This window comes from Dromiciops gliroides, chromosome 4, assembly GCF_019393635.1.
Source record: "Dromiciops gliroides isolate mDroGli1 chromosome 4, mDroGli1.pri, whole genome shotgun sequence".
NCBI classification, from domain to species: domain Eukaryota; kingdom Metazoa; phylum Chordata; class Mammalia; order Microbiotheria; family Microbiotheriidae; genus Dromiciops; species Dromiciops gliroides.
The window spans coordinates 99329965-99349463 of NC_057864.1; the positions used below are offsets into that span (position 1 = coordinate 99329965).

Here is a 19499-nt window from a genome sequence, read left to right on the forward strand (position 1 = left end):
TCCCGTACATACCTTGTTTGTACATATTTGTTTGTTGTCTCTCCCATTAGATTGTAAGCTCCTTGAGGGCAAGGACCATCTTTTGACCTTTTTTTTGTATCCCTAGTGCTTAGCACCGTGCCTGCCACATAGTAGGTCCTTAATAAATGGTTTTTGATTGGTTGAGAAGTCAAAGGATGAAACAAAGGTCCAATGGCTACCAAAATGTTCACAACATCTCAGCAAAGAACTGGAAACAAAGTGGTTGCCTATCAGTTTGAATGACCAAAAAATAAGAAATGACAAGCATAAGGAGTTCAAAGCGGGGAAGCGTGGGAAGATGTATATGTATCAATGTGAAGCAATAGAGGCAGAGCCAAGAGAACAATAGACACAATGTCTACAAGCATGTAAAAATTTTTAAATACTTAAAAGAAAATAAATACTCTAGGTAACTGGAAAAACTAAGGAAGTTCCTAAGGAATAGACAGAGTAACATTGCTCTCCCCGCTAATAACAAGGAGAATTACTAGGATAGAATGCTGGATACATTGCCAAATGTGGTCACTGTATCTGATGTTTTGGCTTAATTTTTTTTCTTTATCACTAAAGAGTGTCAGGTTGGAGATGTTGAAATGATGACATTAAGACAAAAGGCAGAAATAAATGTGTTTTTAAACTGTAAATCTTTATATAACTGGGAACTGTTTTCATGGTGATCAGTCATTTAAGTTGAAGCATGCGGGCAAAAAATCCCAGCTAAATTAAGCATCTGATTTCACATCCCTAATTTTAAAATGTTTTTTACAACTTCTGGGCTGTCCTCAAGCTTAGATTTCTGTGAGTTTCAAGAGTACAGTTTTCTGTACTCTTTGCAATAGCATTTACCAATAAGAGTTGAAACATGAGCTAGAGGGAACCCAGACCTTTGGGACTGGTGGCCATGAGGGAGAAGAGAAGCTTGAAACCAAATGACAATGGAATGTGCAAGAGAAATGGAGTGAGCAGCTACAGAAGGAAAGCTAGGATGAGGGAATGAGAAAGTCTGGGGATAAACTGCAGGGAAAACTACTGTAGACTGCTAGAATTTTCTTGTTCTAGAGGGAAAGTAGACAGGCTGAGAGAAGGAGCGGCTGGATCACTGAAGATACTGGGTCTGTTCCTATAGTGGGGTCTTCAAAACCACTCAGAGGTCAAGAACTGCAAGAAGTGTTACTGTGAATTTGCAGAGACTGAAAGTTCAACCTTTGTAAAGGGAAAGCGTTTACTAGGAAGTTTCCCCTTGTCGCTTGGCTAAGAACACAGATGGAAATCTTTTCTATGTTCATTGCATCGAAAATGAAACCTCTTCTGTAGTTAATGCCTTTTTTAGCCTAATTGATTGCAGGGGACTTCAGGGTCACTTGAGAGACGGGAGTCTAATTCTGATGATACATAGGGGAGACTGAACTCGGGCATGAGTGCTCAAGACAATTGATGGAGAAGGGCCTGTAAGATTGCACGCGGTCCATCCTATCAGAGTTCAGGGGCTGATTTCAGTTACATTTGAGATGTCCATCATAAATTACTGATTTTTGTTGTTGCTCTTAGTTATCTTCACTAGCAGTATATGAGTCAAGACAGACCTCTAGGGGGCAGCTAGGTGGTACAGTGGATAAAGAACTGGCCCTGGATTCAGGAGGACCTGAGTTCAAATTCGGCTTCTGACACTTGACACTTACTAGCTGTGTGACCCTGGGCAAGTCACTTAACCCTCATTGCTGCACCAAAAAAAAAAAAAAAAAAAAGACAGACCACTGAAAGTAGTAAGACGATCACGAATAAGTGGCACACTATATAATTGTGTATGAGGAGGAAGGAATACCCAGTCATGATGAGGCTGATGCACAGTGATGAATATGGCCCTTCACCAAGTACTGTTGATTTGGAGCTTGCCTGTGACGTCAGATGAGAGCACCATTGAAAGGGTGTTGTGGACATCTGGACAAGATGGCTGCCTTGAAGAGAGGTAGAACATCCATATCCTATATGCCTATACCAGGAAAAACCTGACATTTTTTACCCTACTGAATAGTAACCAAGAAATCCAATAAGAAACTATATAGTAGATGACTTCTCCCCCACCCTACAGAGAACTACAAAAGTAAACCAGTAGCCCAGGGAAATAGGAAAGGCAGTAGTAACCAAAGCTAGTGCCAGCAGAGGTCAATAAACCAGCACTCCTCCACAGTGACAAGGCTGAATGAATGGCACAGACAAAGCTGTTTCTGGAGGTAGCAAGAGTGTTTCTCTCCTCCCCACCCCCAACCATGCCCAGGGTTTTCAGAAAGCTCCAGGGGCTTCGCTAAGTATATAGTGATGGGGGGGGGCGGGGCTAGGAGCCAAACCTCTGGGGAGAGAAGGGAGTTCAATGGAAGAGACTCTCTCCAGTTGCTTTGCTAAGGACATGAATAGGAGTCTTTTTGGTTTAGCAATTCCTTAAATAAAACATCTTTTGTCTTTAATGCTTTTGTTAGCCTGAGTGCCCAGAGGAGAGTTCAAAGCCCTTTAAGGGAAGTGGGTCTGTTTCTGACATGCCAGGGAAGAGACTGGGTGAGAGCTAGAAACATTGAGATTATTATTAGAGAAAGGCCTCTAGAGTTGAATTTAGTCCATCATGTCAGAGGTCAGTGTCTGACATACAAGTTACACCCATTTATAAAAATCCAACTCAGGATACTATACATCTGTGGGGAAAAAATGGTCCTCTTCTTTCTATTAATGGAAATTGTAACTTCTTATTACTGTGTGTTTAAAGTCCAATTAGAGGTCCACTTTGGACTAGCGAAATAGCTAGGGTCAACAGAGATCTTCCACTGAGAATCATTCAGCTCAGCACAGACTCAGGCCTGGGGCTGGTACCATATAACAAAGAAAATTGTTTTAAAAGAAAAATAAGAGAAAAAACTATTAGCAAAAGTGATCAATACATCCCCCCCTCCAAAAAAAGGTCTAAAATATATGCAACATTCCATCCCCAGTTAGCTCTCACCTTTGCAAAGGAAAGAGAAGTATTTTCTTGTATCTTATTCCATGGCCTTGCTCATTCTTTGTGATTTTGATTATTTTGTGATGTTTGTTCTTTTCATTTACATTGTTGTATTCATTGTGCATATTATTTTCTTGACTCTGTTTACTTTACGCTGGATCAGTAAATTCTTTACATGCTGCCCCATATTTATCATTTTTATGTCTTAGAGCATAACAATATTCCATCATTGGTTTCTTTAGCCCAGAGGTTCTCAAGCTTTTATGGTTCAGGACCCCTTTGCACTCCTAAAAATATTAAGGAGTTTTGGTTAATGTGGGTTATATCTATTGATAAACTCCAAAGAGACTTTTAGGGGGGTTATATCTATTGATATTTACTGTATTAGAAATTAAAACTGATAAATTTTTAATATGTTTATTCATGAATCCATTTCAAATAACAATAATAAACTTTCTACTGAAAAATAACATATTTTATAAAAAACAACTAAATATTCCAAAATTTTAAAAATCATGAAAAGAGTAGCCTTGTTTTACATATTTTTGTAAACTTGTAACTTTTGTAATTTTATTTGTAAATATATATATATAAGAGCTGGATTTTCATGTCTGTTTCTGTATTCAACCTCTTGGGATAAATTGTCTTGATTGAACTAATGAAGAAAATCCAACCTCAACATGCATATGTAATTGGAAAAGAAGGAATATTTTAATACTCTTTTCAGATTGTGGATATTCTTTTAAACTAACTCAAAACTAGACAAGTAGTAGTTTCTTAAAGGTTAGTTACAATACATAATCTGAAACTGTGTCAATAAACTTTTAATACAAATGTTACATTAAAATCCCTTGATCTATCTTACACTTTGAGTGGATCTTTTACCCATGCATGATTTTGTAACACCATGCATTGGCATTTTGTAAAATATTTGTTCAATGAGTCATGAAGATCTCCAAAATGTTGATACATTTCATTATATAACATCAAAAAATCACATTTGTTAATATTACCATTGGTGCCATCAGAAGCTGTCAAGCTCACAGAGGCAGATCCAAGTTTTCCAAAATTCTAATTTCTGCCTCAAACTCAAATTTCATAATCATCAACAAATGCCGTCCATTGCTTTCCTTGAAGTGATCCTATCACTTCATTCTTTTTATTTTTTATTTCTTTTAATTTTTTTGCAGGGCAATGAGGGTTAAGAGACTTGTCCAGGGTCACACAACTAGTAAGTGTCAAGTGTCTGAGGTCAAATTTGAACTCAGGTCCTCCTGAATTCAGGGCCAGTGTTGTGCCACTTAGCTGCCCCCCACTTCATTCATTTTTGAGAAAATGTCAGCCAGATATCTAAATCTGAATAACCACAGTTTTCCAGTTTTTCTTTCAAGTACCCAAATCTGAATAACCATAGTTTGTCAGTCATTCTTTCAAGTAAAAATGATGTTCCATGAAAAAAGCAGATAATTTAGCTTGCAACTCAATCATACAAGTGCTTTTATGTAGCATGCTATGCATATTTCCCATTTATCATACTGAACATTGAAAAGATGTTACTTAAAGATTAAGATTGAGATAGATTAATAATTTTTACTGCTTCATCAAGACCACTCTATTTTTTTTTGGTGAGGCAATTGGGGTTAAGTGACTTGTCCAGGGTCACACAGCTAGTAAATTTCAAGTGTCGGAGGTCAGATTTGAACTCAGGTCCTCCTGAATCCAAGGCCAGTGTTTTATCCACTGTGCCACCTAGCTGCCCTAAGACCAATCTATTTTTATGCTCTTTATTTCACTCTCACTGCCCAAATACTACTTTACCTCTCACAATAGAATTGTCCCTTGTTCCAAAAACTACAGTTAAACAAAGCAAATCTTCATCAAGGACATTCTTTTGGGTGGGGTGGGCAATGAGGGTTAAGTGACTTGCCCAGGGTCACACAGCTAGTAAGTGTCAAGTGTCTGAGGCTGGATTTGAACTCAGGTCCTCCTGACTCCAGGGCTGGTGCTTTATCCACTGTGCCACCTAGCTGCCCCTCAAGGACATTCTTAAATGAAGCTGGATTTTATTTTTAAAGGTAAGTGCCTGGCTGTGAAGAACATAATGACCACTAAATAATTTAGTGCCATTGCCTTGATTTGTGTTAAGGTGCCTGCAGCTTTACCAACCATTGTTTTGCGCCATCAATACAAATGTCAACACAGTTATTCCATACACCATGAAACTCCCAAAAGACATTCAACACTTTGAACATTTCATTTTTGTCTGTTGCTGTGCATTCATGTAAAAGAAGGTCTTCTTTGATGACTAGTTGGTGCTCATAAGGATGGATAGAAGCCAAATTGCAAGTCCAGCCAACTCTGTAGATTCATCAATTTCTAAGGCAAAAGTAGAATTCTGCAGATGAGATAGGAAGCCAATCTTCATGTTAGCAGCTAAACCCTTAATTCGACAAGTTACTGTGTGGTGGGAAAGTAGTATAGTCATTATTCCTTTGCCTGCCTTTTCATCCAATAGACGTTCAGCAGCATCTGTTATACACGGTTTTATTAATCTCTCAGATATTATGTGCTCTTCTCCAGACAATGCAGCATGGACAACTGACCCATGCTTCAGTAGCTTTTTCATCTCTAGTCTGAAGCCATAGGAAACAATTTTTTACTTTTAATGAGTTCATCACCTGTATGTTTAATATATTCAATTTCCTTTCCTTTAAACTGAATGATTAATCTCAAAATGATGCTGCAATGGGGCAGCTAGGTGGCTCAGTGGATAGAGCACCGGCCCTGGAGTCAGGAGTACCTGAGTTCAAATCCGGCCTCAGGCACTTAACACTAGCTGTGCGACCCTAGGCAAGTCACTTAACCCCAGTTGCCTCACTTAAAAAAAAATGATGCTGCAGCTTACCTGGCACTATAATTTGTGTGGAATCAAACAGCTTCTGTACAAACAAAATAAATTTGCCTAGCATAAGAAGAGAAGTGGACAAATGAGGGGTAGTAGAGAATCTTTGTATCAGATTTCTCAGATTAGAGTATGGTATATGATACATAGAAGACAAACACGTGTATATGCACATGTATACATATAACAAAAAGCTATTCCCCAATAGAGGAGGAGGAAGAGGAAGAAGAGAAAGGAAAGGAGGAGTAAGAGAACAAGAACAAGAAGAAGGAGGAGGAAGAGGAAGAACAAGAGGAGGAGGGGGGAAGAAGGAGGAAGAAGAGAATGAGAACAAGAACAAGAACAAGACTCAGCAGCGGGCATTTTAAGGTTTGCAAATTGCTTTATATTTTATCCTCACAAAAACCTTGGGATGTAAGTGCTATTATTGCCCCCATTTCGCAAATGAGGAAACTGAGGCACAGAGTGATTAAATTATTTGCCTAGGGTCAAATAGCTAAGTGTCTGAAGTCATATTTGAACTCAGGACTTTTTGACTCCAAGTCCAGTGCTTTCTCCATGCCAACACCTAGCTCATAAGCAATCAAAGTTTATAAACAAACAATTCTCAAAAGACTTGCAAACTATTAACAACCATATGAAAAAAAAAATGTTCCAAATCACTAATAAGAAAAGCAAATCAACCCTGAAGTTTCATCTCACACCCAACAAATTGACAAAGATGACAAAATGTAAGAATAGCTTATATTGGATGGCTTGGAGGAAGATAAGCACAATAGTGTGTTGCTGCTGGAGCAGTGAATCATTACAACCATAATACTATAGCAATGTCTTTTAATTACTTCACATGTATGCTACTGCTTATAGTTACAATGGATTTTTTAATATAAAGCTATTGGTAGTATTATTGTTGCAGCTAGCTTTGCTTTGTTAGTATTGCTGTAAATCGCTGTATCCTGTGGATATGCATGTGCTTCTGAAATACACTCATATGCTATATTTTGTCTCTAATTAGGTTTGTTGTCACTGTAGGATCCTCCCAGGTGATGCTCTGTATAGTGCCATGTCAGCTGCATGAATTCTTAAATGTGCATTTGTTTTATTTCCGTTTCACTGATGCCAAAGGTTGGCTACCTAGGATGCCAGGAAAATCACTCTTGTTGTTTTAAAGTGCTGGTGCCTTTGTTTATACTTTACAGTTAAAGGTTTTAGATGGGTCCTGGTTGATCTTAATAAGAGATGGGAAAAGAGTTTCCACCCAGGGGAGGAATGTAACTTGAGTCCCAAAGTCCATTGCTGTAGGACTCTCTTTCCATTGGTGGAGACCAATGCTCCAAAGCTGCATGAGGGGCAGGATGGAATTGTTAGGAGCCAACTCCTAACAACTTCCCTCTCCTATAGGAGAGGTTTGATTTCTTCAATCTCTTAACTCGCTTTGGGCTCTGCAATCACTTTAGGTGCTTCTGGCTTCTGGCTTTGAGAGAGAAGATGGATGATGCCAACCCCACTTCAGGTTGCTATAGGGAGAATAAGACCTTGAGTAAGGTTGACAGGAGAGGAGCTAGCTGTCTTCATCATGTTCCTATACTCAGCTTGCAATACTAAAGACTTCAGGGAATTTCCCTTGAATGAGATCTAGGACTCTCTGGGTTAAGATGAGTTACCTTACTCCCAATGGGAGAAATCCTTCACTCAGTATTGTCTGGCATATATTCTCTTTTGTATACCTTCTCTAATTTCCATTTTGCTACCAACTTAAATAAATGGCCTTCCTTGCTTTAAAAACAATAATTTGGAATTATGCAAATAAAGTGACTAAAATGTCAATACCATTTGACACAGAGATTGAACTACTAGGCTTATATTACAGGAAGGTCTTTGATAAAAAGAACGTCCCTGTATACATTCCTTAAGGTCAATAATAGGCAAATCCCCAAAGAACCCAGTGCTATAAATAGAAGTTGTGATGCCTAGGGAAAATACTCTGAAATAAACAGCAAGATGGGGAGATGCCAAAACTAGTTTAATGGGATGATGTTTGATTCCCTTTTAGTAATGGGAAATGGAGACTTCAAAGCATCCAGGAGCCATTGTTGAGGATGCTGATACCTGATAAGTTCTTTGTTTAACTATTCTAGCTTAACTAAGTTTCTATACTGCTGAAAAAGTGAAGGAACTGTCAAAAAAATGTAACTGTGTTACCCTCACTCCACCCTTTTCTCTTGCCATGACTACGGAGCGGGGGAGAAAAAAGAAACAAGCTCATCAGAGCAAAGGAGACAGTGAGGTAAATGACTTCATTTTCAGTCCACACTTACGAGTCAATATGAAGAGAGATGACAGTCAAGAAAAGGAGGATAGAGAAGTACCACTCTGACTGAACCACCAAGCATGCATTACCTTTTGGAAGGACCCAGATGGTGAGATGAACAGCAAGGTAGGTATAAATTCAGGAGGCATGTGATGTGGCTGAAAAGGTTGAAGCTATGACCTGGGTAGATAAAAGCAGCAGGGTAGCCTTTTTTTCTACATTGAGGGTTTTCCCTGGTCTGGCTTCCCCCAGACCCCAAAGAGAAGCTCCTAGTTTCTGATCCCCTCAATTAATGTGTCTGTGATCCTTCTGAAGCTTGTGAGTGGAATAGTGTTTAGAATTGATTGTATTCTATTTGCATAATTCTTTTGCTTGTTCTTTGGTTTTGGGGGAGTGGTGGTGCAATATATCAAGGAGAGGAAGAAGTGGGCAATGACATTAAACAAATGAACTATGTCTTTCCTAAAACTCCTGGGTTGTGGGTGGCCAGAGACTGGGAGAAGCTGTGGGTGTAGTTATATGATCCCATTTAAATATATTTTAATTCTTAATACTTTCTGCTGATTCTTTGTCGATGAGTAAAAACTGTATACTGTAGCATTATTATCTTCCTTTATGTGGCTAAGTCCTTTATGCCCTACTCATTAGGGCCAAGGGAAATGGAGCTGACCCAGGAAACAAGGAGGAATTTTCTTTGTGCAATGGGGGCTTAAAAGCAATTCTGATTAGATAGGTCTGCACTGACCACATCCCTTAGACTATTAAGAAGAGCAACTACAGGTGGCAGCTAGGTGGCACAGTGGATCAAGCACTGACCCTGAACTCAATAGGACCTGAGTTCAAATGCGGTCTCAGACATTTGACACATGCTAGCTGTGTGACCCTGGGCAAGTCACTTAACCCCAATTGCCCCACAAAAAAAAGAAAAAAAAAGAGCAATTGCTATTCAGACTAGGATAAAGAGGTTGGCAAACTACCACCTAGGCCAAATCCTGCCAGCTACCTGTTTTCTTATGGCCTGAAAGATAAGAATGGTTTTAGCATTTTTAAATAAAGCTTTATTATATTGAAGAATATAAAAATCATTATTAACCTGGGCCACACTGGCCAGCAAGGCCCTTGGGCCATGGTTTGCCCACCCCTGGGATGCATCGTACATACTTGAAGAAGACCGAAATGATATTATGATGTCAGGGTCAATGTACTGTGTGTCTAGCTGGGACTAATCAGATCAATATGAGCTAGGAAGACTCTATCACAGGTCGTACACAAATAGTCCGTATGAACATTTAGGATGGAGATGTCTCTAAATGTTCTCATCTCACATTTCTTTTGAACAACTGCAATTCTGATTCCTTTGTAGAGCAGAGTACCTTCTTTGATGTGGGAATCCCTTACTAGGTGGTCCTTTGCCACTGTCTCCCATGTCACACTCAATACCAAAGGTCTTCAGAGAGACCTTGAGAGTGTCCTTGTATTGCATCTTCTGGCCTTCTTGTGAGCACTTGCTTTGTGTGAGATCTCCCATCCCTGGCATAGAAGTCACCAGTTATCAGGGAACTATAGAGAGCTCGCTATTTCCTAGAGTTCCCTCTGGAATACAGAACACCAATGAGAGTTTGGGGCTGCTGGTATTTGGTTTTTATTGTGAACAGGATCAGGGGAATGGCTAACAACAGCCTCTAGGAGTCAAACAACAAATCCCAAAGTTGCACAATCTTTTAAAACCGTTATTTAAATGTTCGTACCCTCTAAATTTCAATGCCCTGGTACAAAGTCTTAGTCACTCCTTCGAATTAGGACTCTGGGGGTACCTACATCACCAGGGTTGTTGTAAGGCTTAGAGAGAATATGTATAAAGCGCTTTTCAGACTTTAGAAGCGCTACATAAATATCAGTTAAAACTGTTATTATTGTTGTTAGCTTAGGAAACATCCTGTAGAGCATAGCTACACTTTGGCTCAGGATGTAAAGCTTTTTACATTAAAAAATCTGCCCTCCAAAATGTCAGCTCTCCTGAAGGGAGTCTCCCTATATGGAGTAACTAGTGATTAACACCCGCTAAGCTGGTGGAAAGAAAAACAACCAATCCACTTGGTTCATCTTGACTTTAGTCCCTAGAGGAGCGGCAGTCACACAATGAGTTTCATTTCCAAGGGGTCTCAAAACTGAGACCATCCTACCACATATGAATAATATTTTACTCTCTTGGATATCAGCTCTCCCCACTTCAAACTGGTTGAATTGACTGATCGAGCCCTGCTAATGGTTTCCTGATTTAGGTTTCAGGAACTTGGCATTGGGGTATTTTCCAGGCCACAGAGATTGAAGGGGCACATTAATGCTGTCTCACTCCTCCCAGAAGCTCAGTCTGGGTTTTATTCTAATTTCTCACTGTTCTCATCAAAGGAGCTCCAGATGATGAGATTTTGAGCAAAGGCATTTCTTCTCACCCCTCCCAGACGGATTGCCTGATTTTTTCCAATACTCCACTCTCCCTGGGGCCTTCCCACATCTGAGTTGCTCCAGTAGGGGTCAGCAGCATATCACATCTGCTCTGGCTGCTTTGGATTTGGCTATTTGTCCTGGCATTGCCGCGTCAGGACTGGGCTATGGGGTGGGAGGTGGGGGGCAGAAGGGAGAGGAAAGGGGAGTCCCTTCATTTTGAAAACTTGGGCTCAGTCCCAACACTGGTTCAAAATTCCTTCCACTAGGTGGGGAGGTGGCCTAGAAGACGGGAGGGACTGTTCATGACTAATATTGATGAGTCCAACACTTGCAGTCTAAACATCATTTATGCCAACATACCCATCTGGTTCTCTATCAGTGTTTTTATGTTTGTTGGCCCAAGTGAGTGCTTTGTGTGTGGGGCAGAGTGTCGGAGAGCGCGTGCCTCTCTTTTTTTCTTATTAAAGCCCCTCCAGGACAGAGAGCAGGTCTCTATCAGTGAGCTGGCAGCCCTCTGTGATTATCCAGCAATGAGAACTATCATTTAAATATAGTGCTTAAAGGTTTGCAAAGCGCTGCACCTGCGCTAATCTCATTTGCTCCTCATGACAACCCTGTGAGGTAGGTTCTATTGTTATTACCATTTTACAGATGAGGAAAATGAGGCTGAGAGAGGTTTAAGTGAGTTGCCCAGGGTCACAGAGCTGATATAAATTATGGTCTCTCTGACTCCAAATATGCTATGCCACCTGAATACCCAGGAGAGTCACTACATTCAGAGTAAGGCAGCAGGGAATTGATATTTATTTTCCTCTTGTCTTTTACGTTGACCAACATGGAAACCTTCTTCTGATTTCTGCACTTCTCACACATGCTCAGTTGCACAGAATTCTCAGCATGGCAGCTAGCATGAAACCTATAGCAGCCAACAATCCAGAACACCCATGACCTGCTCCCAGGACTGTGCTCATTCCCAGACCCATCCTCATCCTTGGCCCCCTTCCCAGCCCTCTCCTGCATCCAGCCAGCCCTGGACTGAACCATGTCTCTCCAGATCTGGCCTGTATGCCTTTACAATTTAAAGGGACAGAGGACAGCAGAGAGGAAGCATAACAACAAAGGGAGTGGGGGGAATCCCCATTCTCCATATTCTTCCCCCCAGCCCCACCATGAGAAATCTTACTTAAAAACAGAGCATATATTTCCAGATGATAAAAGCTCACATTTATTCAACATCGCCAAGCTCTATTGCACTTCGTCAACAGTGTCAGACAGACAGTCACTGGGAGCTAACAGTTGGCTGGGATCTGTCTTTCTCCAGGGTGGCCTGGTCTCTGTCTTCAAAGACTTTCAACAAGACAAGACAAGACAGAGGCCCATCTTCTCTGACTTTCAGCCCTTCACAATATATTATCTCATTTGATCCTCAGAATAATGCTGTGAGTTGGGTGCTCTCATTGTTCACCATTTTATAGATGAGGAAAACAAGGCTAGGGTCACACAGCTAGTCAAGTGTCCGAAGAAGGATTTAAATGAAAGACTGTGACTCCAAGTGCGGCTTGCTATCGCCTTCAGCTCTGGAGCTAAGCAGGTACATAGCAAGGGGAAGAAAGGAGGCCCTGAGTTTGGGGAATGGGCAAGGTCAGAGATGAGACCAGAGGAACTGCGCAAAGATCCTAAGTCTGCGGTTTCAATCTCCAGGCCCCTAGGCTGCTTCCATCCACAGCAGCTCAGAACAGAGTGACTGGCAGGGAGAAGCAGCTGCCTGGTCTCTCCACCTGCCTTTGGTAGGGAGGGACTCTTGCCAAGGCTTGGGCACCTGACTTGTTTTCCCAGGAGTTGGGTTACAGCAGCTGATCTGGGCAACAGGTGTAGCCCTTGGGTTATAGCTGCTGTTAAAAACATCTGTACAGCTTGAGAGAAGGCTACAGCTGCAGCATGGATTGAAGGCTTATCCAGCACACATAGGCGCCCACTTGGGGAGGGTGTGAGGCAGCAAAGTCTGCCTTGCGTCTGGCTTTTGAATGGCAGTTCCCCCCTCAGGGAGAAACTTAGACTATTTGAATTGAGATTCACATAATATAATGCATCCCCCCCCCAACTCCAGCCTCCTTCCCTCCTCTCCATCCCACAATGCCAAAGCATTTTGAGGTAGGAAACTTGAAATGAAAAGTTGATTGTAAACGACTTATTGGCCCAAGCACAAAACAAGTCTTGGGTCTAATCCTGACTTGCCACTCACTGGCTACTTGATAAGTCTTTCTTCCTCCTGTCCTCCCACCCTTCTTTTTTCTTTTCTTCCTTCCTTCCTTTTTCTTCCTTTCTTTTTCTTTCTTCCCTCCTTCCCTCCTTCCTTATTTCTTTCTTCCTTTCTTCCCCCTTTCTTTTTCTTTCTTCCTTCATTCCCTCCTTTCTTTTTCTTTTTTCCTTCCCTCTTTCTTCCTCTTTTTCTTTCTTCTTTTTCTTCCTTCCTTCCTGCCTGCCTGTCTGCCTGCCTCTCTGTATTTCTTCTTTCCTTCCTTCCTTCTTTCTTTCCTTCCTTCTTTCTTTCTTTCCTTTCTTCCTTCCTTCCTTCCTTCCTTCCTTCCTTCCTTCCTTCCTTCCTTCCTTCCTTCCTTCCTTCCTTCCTTCCTTCCTTTCTTTCTTTCTTTCTTTCTTTCTTTCTTTCTTTCTTTCTTTCTTTCTTTCTTTCTTTCTTTCTTTCTTTCTTTCTTTCTTTCTTTCTTTCCTATTTCAGTTTCCCCTTCAGAAAGATAAGAAAATCTTGGCTTTCCTCTGCCCTTTCAAAGAATAATAACTCACACCTATCTGTGTATAGATATGGAAATGGATATCTTTAGTGCCTTTAGGTTTTCCAAAAAATCTCCTCAAAGTGAACCTGGAAGATAAAATGGCACAAATATTTTAACCCTATTTTACGGAGAGAAAAAATAGAGTAAGTTCAGAGAAGCTGTGAGATTGAAAAAGACAAGTACAGTATTATGGGCAGGGGTCTGGACTTGGTGTTAGAAGTCCTGAGTTCCAGTCTTAGTTCAGACACTTATGAGCTGTCTGAACAGCTCAGGGTCCCAGTTTCCTGAGCTATAAAATCTATAAAATGTGCTAGTTTCTTTGGACACAAAAAAATGAGAGTTTGACCTCATAGACCTTACAAACAACATGCACACATCTCAGTGTGTACAGAATGAATACATACTGATTTCAGAAATTGAGAGTAGCACCTGAATTTTGGAAGCAACTATGAATTTAAAGAGAAGGAACTAAGGAAGTGAGGGGGTAGTACTTTTCGGGAATAGGGAACAGCCTATTTGAAAGGATGGCTTGGTCAGATAGGATCACCAACACAGAAGTGCTCCAACGAGCGCAACTTGCAAGCATCTACACGCTACTGAAACAAAGACAGCTGTGCTGGCTCGGTCATGTGCACTGCATGCAAGATGGGTGCATTCCTAAAGACCTACTCTATGGTGAGTTAGCCTCAGGTCAAAGACCTGCTGGACGCCCCCAGCTTCGCTACAGAGATGTATGCAAGCGAGACTTGAGGGCTCTGGGAATAGACACTGGCAGCTGGGCGGAGATGGCCAAGGACTGGGACCGATGGAGGTCAGTACTCAGGAGCAGCTTGTGCGCAGCTGAGATGGGCCTCCAAGCTCTGGAGGAAGAAAAAACGAATGAGACGCAGGAACCGACGAGCAACAGAGAGCGCAGTTTTCCGATGTCCTCGTTGCAGCAGGAGCTGCAGCTCCCTATCTGACTGCACAGCCACACTGTGGCCTGTGGCCACAGGTGCTGATCCATGGTCGTCCGAGACTGGTGGAAGCCTACTACTACTATATGTGAGGAACAAGAAGTCAGGTTTACTGAACGTTACAATATTTGAAGGGACATTATGTATAATAAGGGACAGTTAGGTAGTACCATGGACAAAGCTCTGGACCTAGAGTTAGGAAGACCTGAGTTTAAATCTGACTTCAGACACTTACTAGCTCTGTGACCCATGACAAGTCACTTAACCCTCTTTGCCTCAGTTTCCTCATCTGTAAAATGAGCTGGAGGAGGAAATGGCAAACTGCTCCAGCATCTTTGCCAAGAAAACACCAAATGGGGTCCTGGAGAGATGGACAGGACTGAAATAACTGAACAGCAACAATTCCTCATCTGTAAAATGAACTGGAGAAGGAAATGGCAAACCACTTCAGTATCTTTACCAAGAAAACCCAAAAAAAGGGGTCATGAAGAATTGGACTTGACTGAAAAAATGAGACTGAATAACAAAGACAATATGTATAACAAGACTGGAAAGATAAGTCATACCCAGGTTGTGAGGCCTTAAGTGCCAAAGAGGGGAGTTTATTTTTTATCCTAGAAGTAATAGGGAACCTCTGGAGTTGATGAATCAGGGTGATAACTTGGTTAAACCTGTACTTTGAGTGTCACCTTGACACCTAATGTGGAGGCTGGATTGGAAAGGGGAGATTTGAAGAAGGGTCAATTAGGTCTTTGCAATAGTCCAGGGGAGATGTGATAATGATGATAAGGTCCTGAACTAGAAAGGTAGCTGAGTGAGAGAGGGGGTTGGAGGCAAGTTGCTGTGGAGTATTATATAAATGTGAGTATTGGTAAGTGACTTGCCCAAGGATTTGCCAACTAGGATTTGAACCCAGTCTTCCCAACAAGGTGACCATTGCTTTCCCCTTTATACCAGGATGCTTCAAAAGAATGTAGGGAACATGGAAGAGATAACTACTCAGAAAATGGCTTTTTATAGCTACAACTGATTCCTCCCATTTCTAACTAACAAAAGGCTTCCTAAATTATATAGCAAGGCCATGTTCTCATTGAAGCCCTTCCCACTTCACATCTAGGTAATAGGGGCTTACTAGCCTCCAGCCTGTCACTTTCTCTCTCTGAAGGGGGTAGCTAAAGTGAATTTCATACCTACCATGGCATCCACTCCACTTGGCTATTCATATCCCTCTAATGATTTCTCATCACTTTCCTAATCAAATACAGTACAAGGACATTGCATAGCACTTTGTTCCATACCTCCCTCATTCGTTTTCTTTATATTATTGTATAATACCATTATCTATATTTGTCTTATTCCCTATTATGAGATACTTGAGAGCTCAGAATGTCTTGCCTCCCTATTTGTATTTTCAGTACTTAGCACAGTGCTTGGGCACAGTAAGTACTTAAAATGCATTTTCACTTATTCATAAGGGCAGAGACATTCTTACCCAAATGTTTGATCTCTTCCAGTCCTGGCATAGTGTTTTACACACAGTAGGTACACAATATTCTCTTAATTTGATTGAAACCACCCTAATAGCATCTTTCTCCAAATCTTCCCCAAACAAACCCTTGTGCCTGGAACAGACAACTAGAAGAAGCTCTTTCCTTCTGCTCCATTTTCCACAGCTCTCCCTTTAAGGTCTTTTCCAGCCAGGAAGTCTTCCCCAGTTTCTTCCACTCAGGGTACTCACCAGTCCAATCAATAGAATTCTGTGGCTATTGTATTCTTAAACTCTCAGATGGAAAGATGGCAGCAGTAGAAAGGGGAGCCATGTGACCAAGTGGTTGGATTCCCCCTGGAGAGTTAGAGACAAGGTATTCTAGCTAGAGCGGGGAGGTTCTGGGCAGTGCCGCTTTGGGGATTGCTTCCTAAGCAACTCCAAGTTCAAGAGTTCTAGGACCCATGCTTCTAGATACATAAATGGGAATGCCTGGGAAGCACTTGATTCTTGGAGAGAAGAGACTCCCAGAATCCAGCCTTCTAGAGAGTGAACAGAACAACCCTGGACAGCACGAGTCTCAAATTTGAAGGTTCTAGAACTTAGCCCTCTGGAGGGATAATGGAGTATGCCTGAGCAGTGCCATTCTCTTGGGAAGAAAAAGATGAAGTGTATGGTCCAGAAGCTGAAAGCTCAGCATAGAACTAAGCTGTCATATAGAGAAGAAAATGTCGTGGACTTTTCCCTTTGCAATTACAAATGAGTTTTCTGGACATGTCGGGTCTCACAAGAAGGGAGTTGTCTCTCTTAACAACACTAAGTTCATTTTCCATAATGGGAAGGGAGATGAATCCAAGCCCGTCCGATAGTACAAGAAGTTTTGAGAACCAATGCCCATCTCCAGATGCCACTGCACTCAGTCCTGCTCCTCTGATTGCTGAGTCTTGAACTGAACTGCCAGTTCATGAGGGCCCCAGGCCACGCTCACTTCACACCACCATCATTCCCCAGCTTTCTAGTTCCCCTTTATGTTTTGTCTTCCTCTATTAGAATGTAAGCTTCTTGAGGGTAGGGATTATATTTTCTCCTTATATTTGTGCTTAGCACAATAGCTGGCAATAAATGCTGTATCTAACACCTATCTATCATCTAGCTCTAGCTCTTTATCACCTGTTATCATCTGTCATTTTTCAATCTACCTACTTACCTATCAGTCATCTCTATCAGTCTGTCCTATCTACTCATCTATCTAATTTTCTATGTCTATGGATCCCTTGGTCAATGTGGGGACTCAGTGAGTTACAAAGTATCTGGGGGGGGGCAGCTAGGTGGCGCAGTGGATAGAGCACCGGCCCTGGAGTCAGGAGTACCTGAGTTCAAATCCGGCCTCAGACACTTAACACTTACTAGTTGTGTGACCCTGGGCAAGTCACTTAACCCCAACTGCCTCACCAGCTTTCTTACTTTTTCCAGCATTGCTCTTTAAGTGCCTCTCAGACCCCTGTGGATTCAGCAAAGACCTGATGATAGCTAGGTCTAATGCTATTAGCCACACAGAATCTGCTGCCATGGCTTTTTGACATTTCTGGCCTCAGCCTCCACCCTGGACCTTTTTTCCCCTAAATCCTCCCCAACTCAAATGCCCAGTTACATTTTCCATCCTGTGGTTAAAGTGACTTGCTTTCCAGCTAAAGTACAATGCTATTCCATATGGCCCACGCTTGCCAGTCGCCATTGCTCTAGAGGCACATGAATGCAGGCTGGGAGCACCCAGGACAATACTGCCCTTATATGCCTTGGATGAAAGGGTCAGTGGAATCCCAAGATTCCTTTTTTCCTAGAAACTGCCTACCACAAGATTCTTAAAGGGATATCTTTTCTTCCTTCCTTCCTTTTTTTCCTTCTCTCTTTCCTTCCCTTCTTTTCTTCCTTCCTCTTTTCTTCTTTTCCCTTCCTTCCTTTCTTTTTTCTTTCTTTCATCATTAAAATAATACCCTTTATGTAGTGCCTTTGGGTTTGCAAAGTATTTCTCCCAAAATGAATCTAGAAAACAAAATAGTACAAATATTAGCCCCATTTTACAGAGGTGAAAACAAAAAAGAAAGTTCAGAGATGTTGTGAGATTGAGAAGAGCAAGTATGATATCACGGGCAGAGCACCAGACTTGGTGTCAGAAGACCTGGGTTCCAATCCCAATTCAGCTACCAGCTGTCTGAACCTGGAGAAAGTCATTTAATTACTCAGGATCTCAGTTTCCTGAGAGATAGGAATATTTATTCTACTTACCTCACAGGGTAGTTGTCCAGAAAGTACTTTGCAAACCTTAAGGGTCCTGTAGATCTAACAACAGTTTTACGTTCCTACTATTTGTCAGGCACTGTGCTAGGTCCTGGGGACACCAAAATGAAAGTGTCTGAGCTCAAGGAGCTTACAGATAACATTCAAACTTCTCAATACACATAAAATATACATCATATGGGTGTGTATATATAAAAATATATACAATAGAAAACTATATCTATATAGAGATATGTCTCTCTGCAGAGACACGCATACAATACACACAATATAAAATGATTGGGGGATAGGAGGTACTAGTACCTGAGCTTTGAAGACAACTAGGAATTTTAAGAGGGCATCTTTGGGAAAATATCCTTCAGATTTGCTCCATACCCTACTTCCTGATCATTGAGAAAAGAACAGCATCTTCCTGATAAAGATGGTGATTCTCTTGTTCTTATAAAACACTAGTTACTGGGCCAGCTTCTCCCCAGATTATTTTTCCAGGCTTGCTGTCAACGAGAAAACCCAAGGAAGCACATCTCTCTTAAAGGGGGACTGAAATATATCCCCAACCATTCTCAGAGCTATGATCCAGGAATGGCGGGTGAGCTGGGGAATTGGGTGAGAAAGAGGGAAGAGGATGTTCCAACACAAATAGAAAGAGACCCCCCCCATAATTGCTAATGCTAATGAACTAAACAGGGTCACAGGTTACTAGGTGACAATCAAGAAACGTATCTCAGTGAAATTAGTTTTCAGATCTCAAGTGCTGATGGAATCTTCTTTTTTTGATGAGGAAACAGAAGCAGAAAAGTTGTCAGAAGCCCCAGAAGTACCAAGCTAAATTAATTCCATAATGGTCAGTGAAATAAAAACACTATTTAATGCTTTCTCCGTGTCACCAGTGAATCATGTTTTACCCACAGCCACGAAGCTCCCCATGAATAGGATCCATATAAAAATACAAATTAAGGGAAGGACAGGAGAAACAGAGAAGGAAAAACAGTCACCCTAGGTCACACAGCAAGTCAGTAAAGGCCCTGGAAAATAAGACCCAAGACACTAGGCTCTGTTTAAACCCCCAAACCACTTTATAGCACCCAAGTTAGGCAGCCAAATTCGCATAACCCAGAGAACCAGAGTTTGGAAGAAATCAGGATGTCTCCAAATAAATTAGGCTGAGGGAACCAAAAACTTTTCAGCAAAACTAAAATCACCCCCACTCTAATGTTTCCAGCTATAGCAAGTTAGTCCTCAGTCCTAGGTTGTCATGGTTTAAGAGCTGAAGGGAATTGGGAGAGCCCTGTGGCTCCC

At 41.5% G+C, this 19499-nt stretch overlaps 1 protein-coding gene across 1 annotated transcript in view; it reads left to right on the forward strand.

The window, feature by feature from the left end:
- Window positions 1-8330: 8330 nt before the first annotated feature.
- The window catches only part of NAV1 (neuron navigator 1), a 381557-nt gene continuing 370388 nt past the window's right edge, over window positions 8331-19499 (forward strand). The window contains exon 1 of the mRNA XM_044000374.1: window positions 8331-8346. The gene's annotated coding sequence lies outside the window, so the exon portion shown is untranslated. The remainder of the gene's footprint in view (window positions 8347-19499) is intronic.